Source organism: Lepus europaeus, chromosome 4 (genome assembly GCF_033115175.1).
Source record: "Lepus europaeus isolate LE1 chromosome 4, mLepTim1.pri, whole genome shotgun sequence".
Taxonomy (NCBI): domain Eukaryota; kingdom Metazoa; phylum Chordata; class Mammalia; order Lagomorpha; family Leporidae; genus Lepus; species Lepus europaeus.
In genome coordinates, this window is record NC_084830.1 from 153,401,217 (window position 1) to 153,418,126 (window position 16,910).

The window sequence follows — 16,910 nt, forward strand, 5'->3', positions numbered from 1 at the left end:
CAGGGCCTGAGCAAGATACATAGATAACATTCAGGGCTGTTAGATGCTGGAGGAGACAGCCGAGCCAGAGGAGCAAAGCCCGGCCGGGGGCAGGAGGCCAGTGTGGGGCAGTAAACGGTGGTGAGCAGAGTCCGCGAGGAGGCCTCGGGACCGAGCTCGGGACCAAGCCAGGGAGGGCTGGTTGCCCTGCAGAGGGGGAGAGGCAGGTGCAGAGCCCTGCGGGGGAGGGTGCACAGGCACTGGCGCTGGCGGGGGGTGGGGGGTGGGGTCAAGGACTCATCCAGCTGTAGGCTTTTAGGACTTGACTGTGATTGCTAAGTACAGGTTCTGCCCCTTGGATTACCGAGAGGTTAGATTGGCAGAATTGGTCTTGGTGTAATTTGGTTGGTTCTATTGGGAGGCATTGGCTTCACAAATCAATGAATGTTTGTCATCCTGACGGGTACCTCCCTGCCTTTGAAAGGCCACCTACAGGTGTCACCTTTGCCGCCTGCCTTTGGAGCCTCGTCTGTGTTCTTCGTGTTTCGATGGTAGGGTAGTTTTTCTCCCAAGTTCCAGCCTGTCTTTGAAATTTCATTTGTGTCTCCATTTGTGAAACCATTGCTTATGGTGCTTATTCCTGCACTTGCAAGGGTCCTCATGTATTTCTCATCATCTTGAAGCTATTAAAATTTTCAGTTCTTAAACCATGTGTTGATGTGTCCTTGAAGACTTGCTCTCACTTTGTTAAAAACAGGTGTGTATCCCCTGTTCTGATTTGACTGATAGAACCTGCTCGTTGTCTCATGTGGCCCAGTTTTTTGTTTTTGTTCCCTCCCCTTAATTCTGTGAAAGGCAGAGTGACAATGAGAGGGGAGAGACAGAGATCTTCCATCCGCTGGTTCGCTCCCCAGGTGGCTGGCAACAGCTGGGGCTGCGCCAGGCTGAAGCCGCGTGAGTGGCAGGGGGCCCAAGTACCTGGGCCATCTGCTACTTTCCCAGACGCATGCGCAGGGCGCTGGCTTGGGAAGTGGAGCAGCTGGGACGTAACCTGGCGCTGTGTTACGGGCTGCTGGCGTCCTCTGATCGGCCTCTTCGCTGCGGGCACCCAGGAGCAGAACTCAGGTCAGGGTCCATCTCCACCGGCTAAGTTGGCAGATTCCTGGGGGGATCTGGGCCATATAGATGGCGGATTTCTGAGGATTGCCCTGATCTTAGGAAAACAGATTTTAAAAGCCGTGCATGATGAAATCCCATCTTACCTTTCAGCTGCAAAATGACTGGCTGTGTGTTTATGGCACACCAGCTTTGTAATCACTTCTAGTGAGGTGGTTAAAGAGATAGGACCGTTAATAAGTGCATTGGAACGTGCTTAACTCCGCCACTGTAATGGACAGGGGTGCTGGTAAAGACAGCAGGATGCATGGCCAAAAACACGCAGTGCGGTGTGAGTTGTGTTTCCCGAGGCTTTCGCTGGGGTATCTTTCCTGACTGGTTTGCATTCGTCACTACATGAAGCTTTGCGTGGTTCCCTCGCTGTGACATCCTTGCTGATGACCACGTGAATGGCCAAAGGCCAGAGCTTGTTGCTGTGACGTCTGCCGTTTCTCTGGCTGCGTACAGAGCAGTCAAGACCAAATGGTAAATTAAAGATTCCCAAAAGGCTGCATCCTTGGCTTCCGTTATATTACTATGATGAATCTGCCATTAATGCGGCCTAATTGTTTTACTTTCGTGGACATAAAATCAGTCTCCTTCGTGACTAATAATAGGGTTTATTGATTTTACTAAACATTATTCATCCTGGGCCTGCACACATCGGCTTGCCCCAAACACAGCCTGGGAGCTCACAGCGCTGACAGCACACAGAACCCCTCGGCAGAGCCGTGCTCACAGCGGATGCCCCATTGACTACAAGGTACTGAAAACATCTTTGCTGGATTAGGTGGCCTTTTCATGGACTCTTGCCATTGATGTCCAGGTCATTAACAGTTACAGCGGAGAAAGCCTGGCCTTGCACATTCGCACTGCCAGAGACCCTGGTGGACGGTGGTCCGCGGAGAACCGGGGTGAGGGCTTCTGGCCGATACACGATTGACCAGCGGCTTCAAGGATCATTGCGGGCCGTTCATTGCGTCCCCAGCTGTTTGCTTTCATTCTGACTAAGGATCCCTGCCATGGATTCTTCACTTCTTAACAGGGTCACTCTTGGACATGCGGGTTGGTTCTCAGCCCAGTTACTGTGGACATGCGAGACTGTTCTGTGCCGCCAGCAGCCTCCTTGGCGAGTGACAGCCAACCAGCCCTGTGACTAGAAGGACCCCTGCTTGGTCCTGTCCGCACGGACATCACGGCCTTTCTGGAGCTTTGTGGCTTTCGGGGGTGGCTCCTGGTAGCCCTGTGCAGGAAAAATGGGGGTGTTCATTGATAAAGCCGGACCAAACCTCCAGGGGTTTTTTTTTTGTTGTTTTGTTTTGTTTTGTTTGTTTTTGTTTTTGTTTTTGAAAGGCAAAGCAGCAGTGCTGGAAAGAGATATCTTCTGTCTGCTCATTCATTCCCCAAATGGTCACAATGGCTGGGGCTGGTCCAAGCCAAAGTCAGGAGCCTGGAGCCCCATCTGAGCCTCCCACGTGGGTTCAGGGGCCCAAGCACTCGGGCCGTCTTCCGCTGCCTTCCCAGGCGCATTAGCAGGGAGCTGGATCAGAAGTGGAGCAGCCAGGACTCAAACGGGTGCCCTAACATGGGATTCCTGCAGGACTGGCAGCAGCTTAGCTCCCTGGGTCACAGCCAGAGCTCCAGGTTTTTAAAGAACATTGTGGGATCCGGATTTTAGCATAATAATGAGTGCTTTGATAAGGTTGAAAATGACTTCCATTTGAAAACTTGGGTGCGTAATTCAGTTCACAGCACATCAATTAGCAACACTAGCCCTCCAAGAGACATAATTTTCCATGGAATGAAGACTGTGAAGGTAGAAAACCTGAGACAAAGTGGGTAATTGTCAGGTTACAATTGATTGAACTTGGATTTCCTTCCCGCAGGGAGGGCCTTTTGTTTCATGCACAAGAATAAATTGTAAGAGGTTCTCAATATACACAATACATTTCAGGGACGTTTTTCTTTCTCGCTTCGACACTGGAAGATCGGGGAAAGGAAACATGCCAAAACCCGACGTGGGGGAGAAAACAGTGGTCTCCGGGGCCATGGGAGCTGAGGTGCACACAGGTGCAGGAGCAGGTGTGTGGTCCAGTTAGACCGTGGTGGGACCCTTGTCCATGTGATGTGCACGAAGCCCCAAGCAGCACAGTGGCCAGAGCTCAACGGAGTCTGTGAGGGACGTGGCCCATCCCAGCACTCGGTGAGGGCCCTCCATCACGTGGGCAGGACAGAGAAGGGAGAAGCACGTTGGACCCATCCTTGCATCCCACTTGAACTTGGTCTGTTCCCCCTGCGTCCTGCCCACCCTCCTGAGCTGTAGCTCTGTACGGGGGGATGGGTGTGGCTGGGAGGCAGCAGTTTGCTCCCTAACAGGACTTCAGAGAGCCCCTCAGTTGTGGGAGGCTCTGCCTTAGAGGATCTGGGGCTCGGGCAGGGTTGAAACAGCGAGGCTGTGGTGGTACTGGGCTACCAGAACATGCAAAGAGTGACAAAGGGATTCAGACCCCGCCAGGCTGCTTTCCCCTCTCTGGTGACATAACCAAGGACGGACAGCCCTGCAGGTGAGAAGAATGGATCCATTTGCCACCTGCATCCCCGAATGCCATGCGCACACATGTGTGCACACAGGTGCATACCCTCGAGGCCTGCAGAACTCCCACGGAGCTGGTACAGCTCACAGGAAACACGTGGCCTGCACTCTGAGAGGAGAAGGGGCGCTCGGGCCGTTCTCACCAGACCAGGTACACAGCCGGGAGGGGCGAGGGCACCGGCACGTTGGGGGGGGGCATGTGTTGGGCCACGGGATACCTAAAGCAGACGGAGGCCGGGAAGAGTCCTTGGGGAGGAAGACCAGCTGCTGCCTGGGCTTCCTGGGCGTCAGTGAAAGCTTCAGGCAGAGAAAGAGCCTTCCCACACCCCAGGAAGCGGTGTCACTTGGGTGTCACTGCCCCCTTCTGCTTCCGTGGACACACCATCCCTCCCTCCTGTGGCTTCACTGCCCAGGGGGCTGGCAACGGCGGTGGAGCCCACTCTGGCCAGGTTTCAGCCTGATTAAGGGACCAGCCTCTGGCTTGCACTCTGGAGTGCTGTGTAATGCAGATCCATCCCTGGAAGAAGCCCATGTGACTGCGCCACTCTGGGATGGGTGGGGCGCAGTTCATCATCAAAACCCGGGGTCCCCAGCACTCCTGCGACCTAGAAAACTCCCAGTGGTGTAGGAGCCCTGGGGTAGGCATGGTGGTGGCTGGGGAGTGGGACAGAGACCGATGTGTGTTTTTCATTTAACACAGAAAAGAGACACTTCCCCTTCCTCCTGCGGGGCTCTGCCCTTCTCTGTGTGGTGTACACCTGTGGTGTGCTATTCTTGCCTGTTCGTTCTCACTCTTCTTCCCCTTAGAATGGGAGCTCCATGTAAGTGCTGACTTCATCTGCTTCCTTTACTGTTCTGGCTCCAGCACCCAGAACAGCGTTCAGCCCATGTGGAGCCAGTGAGTGACACTGCCAACCTCCGTCACGTGCCAGACCAACGGTGCCGCCTAATCTCGCACTGAGAACCTCCAAAACCGTGAGCCGAAACCAACCTCTTTCTATCGTAAGTAACTTCTCACTGGTATTTTAGGAAAAGTTACAAAAAGCTGCCTGATACACTTTTTCCTGGGTTGTATTCTTTTTTTTTTTTTTTTTTTTGGACAGGTAGAGTTAGAGAGACAGAGAGAAAGGTCTTCCTTCCATTGGTTCACTCCCCAAATGGCCGCTATGGCCAGCGCTGCGGCAATCTGAAGCCAGGAGCCAGGTGCTTCCTGCTGGTCTCCCATGCAGGTGCAGGGCCCAAGCACTTGGGCCATCCTCCACTGCCTTCCCGGGCTACAGCAGAGAGCTGGACTGGAAGAGGGGCAACCGGGACTAGAACCTGGTACCCCTATGGGATGCCAGCACCACAGGTGGATGATTAACCAAGTGAGCCACGGCGCCAGCCCCTGTTTGTATCCTTTATAATAGAAATTTCAATACAGTTCCTATGAGTTCTATGAGTCATTCTAAAGCATTATTGAACTGGGTGGTCACTGAGGGGCTTACAGGAAGTTCCAGGTTTGTAGTTCGGCAGGAAGCAGTTCGGGTAGTCTGGAGACCTCATTGGTAGCTGGCCTGTGGGGTTTGCACTAATTCCAGGTAGTTAGTGTCAGGACTGAACTGAATTATCAGACACCCGGTTGGTATTGGAGAACTGTTGGATGGGAAATGATGTAATTTCATACCAGGGGCTCAAGGAAGAGACATGAAGGCACAAGCTACATGCATGTCTGGAGGAAGCGTTGAAGGCAGATGGCAGAGCAAGTGCAAAGGTCCCGAGGTAGGGGCGTCTTTGGAGTATTTAGCAAAAAGCAAGGAGAACAATGTTGTCACAGCCCTGGTGCAATGATGCTCTCCAGCTATGCAGCCGGCCACACTGTGCCATGGTCACGAGACAGAAAGCTGAGAGATGGTAATTGTACCAATCATACAGTTTATCGAAACAGCTTAAACTAAAGCGTAGGGTAAGAAGCAAGTGAAAGACGTGGAGTGGATTTGCGAGCAAACAGAAGGACGACCTGAATTCTCTGTCATTCAGTGCTCACATCACCCCGCCGTGTGTGCTGTGTCCACCTTGGCCACTGATTGTGTGGTTCGGAGGGCGAGGAAGCTGGAAGATGGCCAGGAACTGTAGCATCAGCCTGGTGACCAACTCCAGGGCTGGAGGCAGGTGGGGCCATGCATGAGTGTCAGGGAGGGGTGGTGGCAGTAAGACCTCTTGGATACCAAGTGAGTGATTCCTGTCCTCATGTGTATTTAAGATCCAATGAATATTCAGTGCTTTGTGTGTCTCATGTATATTTAGTGTATCATGAATATTTAGTATTTACTTGGTTTTGCCTTTCCTTCCTGTCTAGGTTCTCACATACATATATGCCCTAATTACTTTATCTTACATATCTCCCAGGTCTATAATTTAATTATCTATGCTTAACACATCTAATGATTTCCGTGAGCTTCATTTGTTTTCTTGTTGGATATTCTCAGGGCAGCAAGTGCTCATTGTGTGTGAGGTTGGTGGGGTGGGGAAAGGGACGTAATCAATGGGGTCTTAGGAGCTCTTATAAGGTTCTTACTCTTGCTCTGAAGGGGATGAAGGAGGCTGCTTGTGTGGAGGCGCCTCCGTCCCAGGCACACGCAGGATTGTGGGAAAGGCAGGAGGTGAGACGTGCCAGACCCAGACGCCGGCTGATTCTTCATAGGCTGCTGGCATGTGGAAGGTGCCACTCCGGCTAAGACACCGCCCCAGGGTGTGCAGGGAGGAGCTGGCAGGGCACAGGGCTCGGCCTGAAGTCCCGCAGCAGGTGCAGAAGGGGCTTGAGTGGGAGGAGCCTGCGGGAATGGCCGCTCTCTGCTGCCAGGGAGGGCTACAGTTCTCAGCGGATCCATCCCAGCAGTAACCTTGACTTTAACACCCTGCCTCGGTTCCTGCTGCACTGTGTCCTCACGGATTTCCTTCTGCCTATGTGACTGTGTTTTGAACGTTGTGACATTAAATACCTTAATGGCACCGTTGCCCCGGTTTGTCTGGACAGAGTGTGAATGTATTTTGTAACCGTGATGAAGATGTTGCTGTGTTTCTTCTGGAAGCCAAAGAGCTTTGCGAGTTGACCTGACAGGTGTGTGTGTGTGACCGTGGAGTTGAATGGAAGTGCTCCTGAGAAAGAGCCACTGAAAAGTGGTTTTGCGGAACACAGTTGTTCTCCCTTTTTTGGGAGTCTTTGTTAAAAAGAAGTCTGGGCGTTGTTCCCCTCTCGTGTTCCCTCCTAGCACTTACACCTGTGATCTGTATACTTCTAAACTGCAGAATATAATTCGCAAAGGAACATATCCTAACTCTTACTCATTACGGTGGCATTGTGCTGCTTGAGATGCCTGCATTCCACTTGGGAGTGGCTAGGATCAAGTCCCGCCCCCACTTCCTATCCAGCTTCCTCCTCATGAGCCTGGGAGGCAGCCGATGATGACACAAGTACTTAGGTTCCTGCCACCCACGTGCGAGACCTGATGGAGCTCCTGGCTCCTGGCTTCAGCTTGGCCCAGCCCTAGATACTGTGGGTGTTTGGGGAGTGAACCAGTGGAAGGAAGATACTTCTCTCCCCATCTCTCTTCCTTTCAAATAAATCTTTAAAGAACAAAAAAGAAACTTACTCACCGGGTTCTAGTCTCAGTCGGGGCGCCGGATTCTATCCCGGTTGCCCCTCTTCCAGGCCAGCTCTCTGCTATGGCCCGGGAAGGCAGTGGAGGATGGCCCAAGTGCTTGGGCCCTGCGCCCCATGGGAGACCCGGAGAAGCACCTGGCTCCTGGCTTCGGATCAGCGCGGTGTGCCCACCGCAGTGCAGCACTGGCCGCGGTGGCCATTGGAGGGTGAACCAACAGCAAAGGAAGACCTTTCTCTCTGTCTGTCTCTCTCACTGTCCACTCTGCCTGTCAAAAAAAAAAAAAAAAAAAAAACTTACTAAATAACTGGTGTGTACTATTAGTATTTCTGAGGCGTGAAATGAATAAATGAACACATAAAAGAAATTTTATCTTGGTAACAAAACATTGTGTGACCAGCAATTGGGGTATGTTGCTTCAGATGTACCTAGACACGTTGGTTAGCCAGCTGGAAGAAAACTTGGCCTGGATTCCTATCCAATAGCTTACAACAAAATAAACTCCAGGTGGATCCAATCTTCAGTGAAGAGACCCAGGTACCGGGAGAGAACGTGGGTGCGTTCCCTGATATTCTTGAACTTGGAATGGCTCTTCTGTGCAGAGTGTGAACTTAGGGAGGAGAAGGTGGATCATCTGATTATGGTAAACGTTTTTCAAGTTGCACTTGGGGAAAACATCATAAATGAAATCAAATAACAAACAAGAGACTTAATAAAATATTTTCAAAATATACCTTAGCCAAAAGACGAACTGTCCTCCTTAAGATTTTAAAAAGCGTTGAACCAGAAGCCTCGTGGGAGAGGGGTAGGCCGAGTGGTGGAAACAGCGAGTGCGTGGAATTCCGATGCCTGGACAAAGACAGAAAGCTGGTTGCAGGGTGATGGCCAATGACAGTGGATTGGTCTTCACCCATCAGGAAGACGAAGTCACATGTTGGGGTTGTGGAGGTGAAAATTCCTACAGCATTGGTGAGAAATACATTCGAAACAAATTCGGTCTGTTTGTCAGATAAAGTTAAGAAGGGAGGGAGGCTGTCGCGATAGCTTTTGGAGCCCCCAAAATCCGGCAGTGCCTAACCCAGGCCCTTTCTGTACTTGTCAGTGGTCCAAACCAGTGGATGCCCCTTCCCACATCTGTCTGTTCCGTCAGTTAGATGAGGCTGAGTTGAGATTTTTTGACGAGTGACACAGAGTCATGGCTGGTGTATCCGCTCCGTGTTTCTATATATAGCTTTCTGTTTGTATGTTTAAAGATTTATTTATTTGAAAGTCAGAAGTACGCACACATGAGAGAGAGGGGGGAAGGGAGACAGACAGGGAGCTGGTTCGCTCCCCAAATGCCTGAAAGAACTGGGGCTGGACCAGGCTGAAACGGGGAGCCCAGAGTTCAGTCTGGGTCCCCCACATGGGTAGCAGGAACCCAAGCGCTTGGGCCTTCTGCTGCTGCCTCCCAGGCACATTAGCAGGAAGCTGGATTGGAAGTGCAGCTTACCTGGGACAGGAACCAGGCCTCCCAACTGGGAACTTCATCTGCTATGGAGGATGCCTGCCTGTGCACAGCGCTGGAATATGTGTGGGAGTAGCCGCTGGACGATTTGGTGAACATATAAAGAGGTGTTTGAGAAATATCATTTACCATGTTAATGTCTGTTGACAGGAAGTATGCTTTAAAAGGTAAGAGGACAATCATATTTTTGTTTCCGTCACCTATAATTCTAGCTGTTGTGTTTTTTTGTTTGTTTGTTTTTGTTGTTATTTAATTGGCCTACCAGGTTTTGTTCCTTGCCAAAACAGTTTCATGTTCTCTGAGCTTCATTTGATATTTTAAGAAAGCAATGTGGATGCCCCCACGGTCCCCAGTGACCAAAGAAAAGAAACAAGACAAACAGGAGGGCACTGCATGGTGGCTTCGGGGCTGTTCTCATCTCCTCCATTTGCTGTAAGCAAGAAAGAATGCTCGTTCTGTTGCACTCAATGAGGCTAGCAGACAGAACCAAGAACCGTTTGGAAAAATCTGCTCCTAGTTTTAACACAGCGCCTCCTCTTATCTAAGGTTCAGTCACAACAAAGATGGAAAACAGTGCTTAAGTACTTTTTTTCAGGTTTTGAAATGAACTGGTAGCATATTCGCACTAGTATGCAATATTGATTATGAATATAGATTCTCGTGCCTCTGAGTCTGTGTCCAAGACCCTAGCTGTAACGTCAGAGGGGTCCCCATTGTCTCCTCTCCTCTTCCAGAAAGAGTAATGAAAAGACAGCTAAAAGCTGAACTCTATCGTTATTTTATAACTGGCACTAACAAATTTTGCCAATTACAGAGTCCATTCTGTAAGCAGTGAATGTGTGGTTCCCAATTAATCTCGTGCACCTCCAGGCAGGGTCTAAATCAGCTGGATACAGCGAAAGCAATTTGCACACAGCTCACAGCAAATTGGAAAATAAGTGTTCCACGCTGCTGCCTATCTCTTCAAGCCAAAGACACAATCGGTATTCCGGCAGCAGCCCTCTGTCAGGTTATTTGCAGCTATCAATTTTAATTATAACAATTATTGATTAGTTGGGAAAGTGAATAATCTGAAGGCCGAACGAGGGACGCTGGTGCTTCCGTTTCATTCCTGGCCCTGTAAGACCACGCAGCGATCTTACCTGGAAGTCCGCACTGTTCTGGCTTTTTTCTCCCCAGCTTCTCCCGCACACTGGGTTTTCTTTATGTAATTTCATATAAAGACTGCTGTGACCTGAAATAAAACTTGGTCCGCATCTTAACGTGGGAACTTCAAAACGGTCTTGGGGAAATTGGCTTTTTTTTTTTTTTCTGCATTCCATTTCTCCACAAACCTTTTGGAATCCTCTTATATTTCTAATCAGAGAATTTGGAGGCAGTCAAAGACTAAGTAGCTTGGTTTTGCGGATTTGGGATTCATAAAACCCTTGGTTCTGCTGGGTGAAGAAGTGGAAAAATTCAATGGGAAGAAGGGAAAACAGAACTATGTATGAGAGAGAAGAAAAAGCAGTCACTGCCTGGCTAGAGAGAGCAAGGAGGACAAGCTGGTGGAATGAGCGAAGACGGAAGTGGATTTGTGGTTAAAGGCACAGAAGACTCTGCCTTGAGACAGAGCCACCCTCTTTAACTCTGTGATCCTATGGAAATCAAACTGCACTGCTGAGCCTTTGTCTCTGGGCCTGTGAAACAGAGATGTGAGAGATGCCTGCATCGGAAGTGAGAAAGATGCCTGCATCATTAGCTAGTTTTATGTTTTAACCTGGTGAGGGTGGGTGTAGAGATGCGATTACCGGACGCCCTGGATGGAACAGGATTGTGCGAGGTGGTTCTCGGGGTGATGTTGAACTCTCCTGGACAAGCTCCGTCGTGTTTGTTGAGCTAACCGCATTCTCCATGAGTCGGTTGTCTGCCATCAGGTTCTGCATGAAGAAGGTGCCAGAGAGGCAGGCAGGCACACACACAGAGGATAATAGTTGGGAACTTACATATATGCATCTCTCACTGTATGAAGTATGAGCGCACTAGCTGATTTGGCCACGATGTGAATTTTGGCAAAACAAATTCCATTTCCCTATTGAAACCTATTATAAAATCAGGTCCGTACCCGTGGAAAAATTTCCCAAGGCACTAAGTCAAAAACTGTTACAGGACAGCCACAGCTTCTTTGAAGTATGTTCAGCATTTGCAAGCATTTGGCATGATTTTGTCAACTCTGGGATTCGTCTGAAACCTATCTTTGCAAGAAAGGTTGGTTGATGTCTAGGAAGGGTAATCAGCCCTGGGAACTAAGCTCCCCTTCTCCTTTGGCCCCAGTGTTTACCAAAGTCCTTGGAAATGAATTCTGTGCCCTATCCCTTTCTTAATCCAAAAACTCAGCATATTGAGTTCGCTAGTGGAAGGCTAGAAAGAGCTGGATGGATCTTGTGAAGTGACCCAGCCTGAGGGTCACAAGTACAGTCCCAGTGGCTGACGGTGGTCTGCAGAGCTAGGGCAGAGCCTTGTCACTCTGAGTGGTTCTCACAGAGAGGCAGTTAAAGCCTCAATCGATGATCCACCTTTATGTGTTTGTCCTTGCAAGAAAAACCACACATTTGGAGAAGCGTGCTTATAGGAGAAATTAGTCAACTAGTTTTGGCTGGATGTATGTTTGTATAGACTGCTTAGAAGTGATTTCAAAGTGTGTGGGTTACTATTTATTTTTGTTCTTTCACTCTAATTTATGGAAAGGCATGATCTACTTTGTTAATTTGCTCTGTGCCAAAGAATATGATTTTTTAAAAATGGTTATATATTTGCTAGCAAGACTGTCACTCTATTTCAAGAGAATCTGCTTACTGCTTTTGTAAACATTTAAGTTCAATGCCAGGGTACACAATGATTTCACAGGTGACATGAAGAGGAATCGGTAACATTCTATTTCCAACATCTTATTTGGATGTGCAGTATCAGTCATAATGGAAAGTATTTTAGAAATACCGCGTTCTTGTTCTAAAAGATCCCGTTATCTAAAAAGATCTTTGCTTTTGACTCTTTGCTGTCCTGTGTATTATAAAACAAACAGGGCTGTATTTTCAATGTATGGCACTTACTGTTCTGTACTGATTTACTGGACGTCAGTCAGTTAATTCTGTGACTAGAATGGGCATAAAGACTTCCTTGTTTGATAAAAGGTACTTAGGGGCTGTACCTGCATCCGGAATATCCTTGACTTACGGCTACATTTAACACTCATTTGACTTTCAACACTGGATGGGAAGTGGTTTGGTGGAATTCATCACAAAGAATTTTTTTTATCTCAAAGGATGAGACAGAATCTAACACATTGGAAGAGAAACATGAAATTTGGTATCGGAAAGTCTGGTTTGACCCTAAATCTGTGCCCTGTCAATTCTACATCATTGGGCAAGTTATCTATTCTCAATGACATCAGTTCTTTAATCTATAAAATGGGGGACAGCAAAGGAAAATGAGTACTAAACAGAATTAAATGATAATGAATTTTAAAGTGTGTGATAGCTGCTTGGCAAGTTACCTTCTGTTTTTCACTCCTTCCCCTGTCTCAGGATAGCATCAAGAGCTGTATGGAGGAGTCAGGGTCTCTCAACTGCTGAAGGGAATGTATTTGCAAACTTCTGATTTCTCTGACAAGAAATAAACAGGAAGTTCAGGTGAGATGATTTCATTATTTTTTTTCATTAAGGAATTTACTAATACATTAGGTTCTCAGGGTCACAGCAAATGCCTAATTACCACAACACCGTTCTGATGTTGATGTGCTGTTAGTACAAAGAGAAGAGATTCAATGTAGTTTACAGATCAAATTATAAGAACACAATGAGTATTCCCTTCCTCCCTCCCTGCCTCTCTCTGCCTCTCCCTCCTTCCCTCCCTCCCTCCCTTCCTTCTTTCCTTGCTTCCTTTCTTCCTTGTTTTTTTTGTTTGTTTGTTTGTTTGTTTGTTTTAATTTTTGACAGGCAGAGTGGACAGTGAGAGAGAGACAGAGAGAAAGGTCTTCCTTTTGCCGTTGGTTCACCCTCCAATGGCCGCCGCGGTAGGCGCGCTGCGGCCGGCGCACCGCGCTGATCCGATGGCAGGAGCCAGGTGCTTCTCCTGGTCTCCCATGGGGTGCAGGGCCCAAGCACTTGGGCCATCCTCCACTGCACTCCCTGGCCACAGCAGAGAGCTGGCCTGGAAGAGGGGCAACCGGGACAGGATCCGTGCCCCGACTGGGACTAGAACCCGGTGTGCCGGCGCCGCAAGGCGGAGGATTAGCCTAGTGAGCCGCGGCGCCGGCCTCTTCCTTGTTTTTGAGATAAAATTTTTAAATCCCATTATAGTCAAAGGCTTAATGCTCCCCTGAATAAAGAGGTGAACAAGCAAAAAATAGAAAGACCCTAGTTCAATGGGAAGTTTTCACTATTTAAAAAATCCAAATCTTTATTGCAAGAGTCTGATTGAACCAGAACCTTTCAAATCCTTAGCTTCAGTTCATATACATTCAGTGAAACGTTTCCGAATCACGTAATCTCCATGCAAGAAGAGATTTTAATTTTCATCCAGTTTAGCTGCCCACCTCCTTTTGCAATCTCTGTTCTACAATCGGCTCTTATCTGCACCAAAGGGGAGCAGAGATCTCTTTGGGGCCCACTGGACTGGGATTTCACCTGTGCAGCAGAGTGGTGGGCTCTGGCCCAGTGACCCTGTTAAACACATTTCCTCTGGAATGGGCCTGATGACCTGCCCTTGGGGGGTCCCCTTATCTGAGCTCTTCCTGCACTGGGGCACCAAGAGGGCCGCTCGGGATCCTCCACCTTGGATAGCTTGTCGCCCAGGTCCGCTCTTCGTGGTCTGTGTGGACGGTAGATCATCTGCTGCTTTAACCTTGCGGGCATGAGCTGTTCCTAGTCTGAATTCCCCAGACTGATAGACTGACTAATGTGATATTCTGGTTTATCAGGTGTTAATGATAATCTCCCCCCTTGGGGCTCCTCCCATCTTAAAGGTGACTCAAGATACGACTGATCTGGCCAGCCGGGGCTTCCTTCTTTGGGAGTTATCTGGGCAAAGTCTCTTCCCTTTAATCACATGAGATGGTTTCTTTCTGCCTGTTTGCAAGATCACCGAGGGTGAGCTTCCGTCATCACTGAAACAGTGGCCGTGTCTTTCAACTTTGCTAACTACCAGAAGCAACGGAAAGTTTCAGCATAATATTGCAATGACTGGGGAAGGCTGAGTCCTCTCGCCTTCACTCAAAATGTCTTGGCTGTTCAGTGTCTCCAGAAAGGAAAAGCCGGTCCGGCTGCTTCGTGTGTGAATCGGGGGGACTAGGTCCTGCCAGATGACCCTTCTGCATGGGGAGCTGGAACCTGTCGTCCCTACCAAGGCAAAGCATTGCTTTTCACAGAGCAAATGCCCAAGAAGCTTGAGGGAGCCTTGTTTTGAAACACCAACCACAGCCATAGAAAACCTGTGTGCAGGAGAGCTGGAGGCTGTGCTATGAGCATTAGAGAGAAGCAGTAACTGAGTCAAATGGATTCCCGAGCGGCTGTGTCATCACCTATGGCGATCCCTCGTCACATTTGTCCCCAGAAAATGCCAACCTTGTATTTCACTGGATGTTCTGATCAGTGGTCCACTCGGCACCTGTGCCTCTCCCATCGCATCCATCAATTCACTCCCAACCCTATATTATTTTTTCAAGTTTTAATTTTTATTTATTCGAAAGGCAGAATGATATACACACACACACATACACACGCGTGCATAGTTTCCACTACAGAGCTTCACTCCCTAAGTGGCTTCAACAGGTAGAGCTGGGTCAGGCTGAAGCCAGGAGCCTGAAACCCCACCCAGGTCTTCCGCATGGCTGGCAGCGGCCCAAGTCCTTAGGCCATCATTTGCTTCCTTCCCAGGCACATGAGCAGGGAGCTGGATCAGAAGTGGCACAGCCGGAATTCAAACAGGCGCTCTGCCATGGGATGCTGGCATCACAGGGGTGGTTTAACCCCTTGCACCATAATGCTGGTCCTCCCATTCCTGTTCTTAGCATGTTTAACACATGACACTTTTATTCCCCAAGCATGATTAGGCCATTATGTGTGGGGACTTTAGTAAGAAAATGGAGGCCGGCGCCGTGGCTTAACAGGCTAATCCTCTGCCTAGCGGAGCCGGCACACCGGGTTCTAGTCCCAGTCGGGGCGCTGGATTCTGTCCCAGTTGCCCCTCTTCCAGGCCAGCTCTCTGCTATGGCCCGGGAAGGCAGTGGAGGATGGCCCAAGTGCTTGGGCCCTGCACCCGCATGGGAGACCAGGAGAAGCACCTGGCTCCTGGCTTCGGATCAGCGAGATGCGCTGTCTGCAGCGGCCATTGGAGGGTGAACCAATGGCAAAAAGGAAGACCTTTCTCTCTGTCTCTCTCTCTCTCTCTCTCACTATCCACTCTACCTGCCAAAAAAAAAACAAAAACAAAAAAAAAATGGAGGCCGGCGCCGCGGCTCACTAGGCTAATCCTCCGCCTTGCGGCGCCGGCACACCGGGTTCTAGTCCCGGTCGGGGCACCGATCCTGTCCCGGTTGCCCCTCTTCCAGGCCAGCTCTCTGCTGTGGCCAGGGAGTGCAGTGGAGGATGGCCCAAGTCCTTGGGCCCTGCACCCCATGGGAGACCAGGATAAGTACCTGGCTCCTGCCATCGGATCGGCACGGTGCGCCGGCCGCAGCGCGCCTACCGCGGCGGCCATTGGAGGGTGAACCAACGGCAAAAGGAAGACCTTTCTCTCTGTCTCTCTCTCTCACTGTCCACTCTGCCTGTCAAAAAAAAAAAAAAAAAAAAAATGGAGACAAGTGAGCAAACTGTCCAATCTCTGGATGCCCTGGATAAAGGGGGCAGCCACGCTAACACTGGCAAACAGACTGAAACCGAACTACAGACTCAGAGGGTCCTGGGCACCAGCCACGACACTGGACCCCCTCTCTGGCAAATTGTTAAAGAGGCTGCAAAAGTCGAAGCTCATTTCCCTGTGTGTGTGAAGGTGCATTTCCCCGACCCCAACAAGTCTCGCTGCTTTCAGCTACTGTCACCCCAGCAGACGGGAACTCCAGGGTGGGACATTTCAGTCTGAAACAGTGGCTCCCGTTGGCTGCAACATGCTGCCCCAGAGAAGCGCGAGGCCGGGATCTGGCACCTTTGCCTCCCAGAGCAGGGGACAACACGTCTGAGTTTACCGAGAGACCGTGAATGGTGGCACCGGCTGGGTCCCACACAGCAGTAAAGGATGCTGCTTGGGGATTAAACTCCTTGTTTGCTGTCCTTTTGAATCCTGATGGCCCACTGAATGTTGAAGCTGCAGAACGTGATGTATGGAACCAGGATGCTGTGGATGGCGACGTCGAGGGTTATGCCAGGGGAAATATTTGTTACAGTTGGCCCCTGATGTGAAACGCGAGCAGTAGCCCTGGCCCCGTCTTCTCTCTCCCTCTCCACCCCCGGATGGCCCCCATCGTGTGGCCATGTGTTCCAGGAAAGACCCACGACGTCCCATTGTGGATAGAGACTATGGCAATGAACAGCCAAGAAAATGTGCCTGGACTTCGAAAGACTTGTCTGCTCCCTTTCTGGGAAACTGTGCTGGGTGGGCTGTTGGTGCAACTCAGGAGAAGCAGAAGCTGAGTTTCCACCCCTTTTTGCGAACTGAACAGATTTCCAGCACAAGTGATGCTAAGAATCGGCTCAGCGTAACTCTCAAATGGGCAGTCGGAACCCCATACAACTGTGGTTGGATGCTGGTCCACGAATGGTGGCGGCCGTGCCTCCACGCCGTGAGGCTTGCCGGGATGCACAGCCACTCACTCACAGGGAAGCACAGGGAGATTGTTTTCCTTACGCCAAGTGTGCCCTTTCTTAGGCTTCTGCCCCCCCGCCTCCTACCTCCTAGGGACCCCACGTCTTTGCCAGCTCTCTCTCCAATGCTCCCTTTCCCTCTCATGCGAGTAGGATCGGTTCAAGCCTTCATTATCCTAAAACATCTCCATTTCATCCCC